The sequence below is a fragment of the Trichechus manatus genome, unplaced genomic scaffold (assembly GCF_000243295.1).
Source record: "Trichechus manatus latirostris isolate Lorelei unplaced genomic scaffold, TriManLat1.0 scaffold00196, whole genome shotgun sequence".
NCBI lineage: Eukaryota > Metazoa > Chordata > Mammalia > Sirenia > Trichechidae > Trichechus > Trichechus manatus.
The window spans coordinates 4,647,159-4,648,520 of record NW_004444132.1 but is presented as its reverse complement, the minus strand read 5'-3'; positions in this window follow the sequence as shown (position 1 = coordinate 4,648,520).

Genomic DNA, 1,362 nt, shown 5'->3' with positions numbered 1-1,362 from the left:
GGCCCTGAAACTGGAGCTTCATTAACTTCACAATAAATCTGCCTCTGATGCTAACCAAGCTGTTCTTTGATCATTTTTGTTGGTCTGTAACATCATTCCTGGTTTGTCTTTGTCACACTCATTCAGAAAGATACATGGACTGTGCAGCCTCGCAAAGTTTCAAATGTCACTTTCCCTCCAGTGAGATGGGGGAGCTCTCTCTGATCTCTATTCACATGTGAAGGTTATTATTTTGTCCCCTGAACCATTTTTATTATATATGTGATTTTACTCTTCCACTAAGTTTTAAGTTCCTTTTGGGCAGGGGTTCTCTTATTCATCATATGTATGTATGTTTATGTATGTGTATATCACTAGATAGCTATTTGGATAATATTATATTCTATTATTACACTATTGTTATCTAGATAAAATAGTCTTGACTAATACATCTTGGGGAAGCGTATGTGCATAAAAACCCCTTGACGTCCCGTTGATTCCGACTCATAGCGGTCCTATAGGACAGAGTAGAACTGGCCCGTAGGGTTTCCAAAGAGCAGCTGGTGGATTCGAACTGCCGACCTTTAGGTTAGCAGCCAAGCTCTTAACCATTGTGCCATCAGGGCTCCATATGTGTATACCAGTAACTTATTTTTGTTGTTGTTGTTGTTTTGTGTTATGCCATATCAGTCTAGCCCTAGATTTTATATACAAAATTCCCTTGACAAGTTAGCTCATTTGGTTAATACTTAAAATTGCTAATAGATTTTACTGAAAGCCAAATACCTTATTGGTCATGGAATATAATACCTACACAGGTGGAAAGACGTCTTTGATACAGTTATTATCAATCCCAAGCTTAAAGAATTGAGTTTATAGATTCCTGAAGCTTATTTTTGGTAGTCTATTTTAGACACATCTTTAGTGAGTAAAACACAGCCTGTTGATCTATTATGTCCATTTATAGCTCAATATTTTGCACTGAGAGTATTTAGAAATGTGATGCTTCTGTTTTCAGGGTGATAAGAATGAGGACAATTTTCTTCCTCTTCTATGTTGTATGGTATTGTTAGTCTCTTGAAATAATTGACAGTTATATTTTGCTTCTTCTTTTGATCAGTTGCAGACTTGTTTGTTAGTGCTGGTACTGGATTTAAGAAAACATAAAAATAAACATTTTGTGGAATAATACAATATACACATCTACCTTGAATTAAGTCCTGGAAAGCAATCTTTCTTTTTAAGTAAAATTTTTACAGTTAGGAGAAATTTAAAAAATGATCATTTAGAAACCCTTGCAAATAGAAAAGAGGCAAAGGAGAGTTCATTTCAAGATTGATAAAATTCTAAAATTTTCTTTCTTTTTTTTCCTGGTAGAAGACC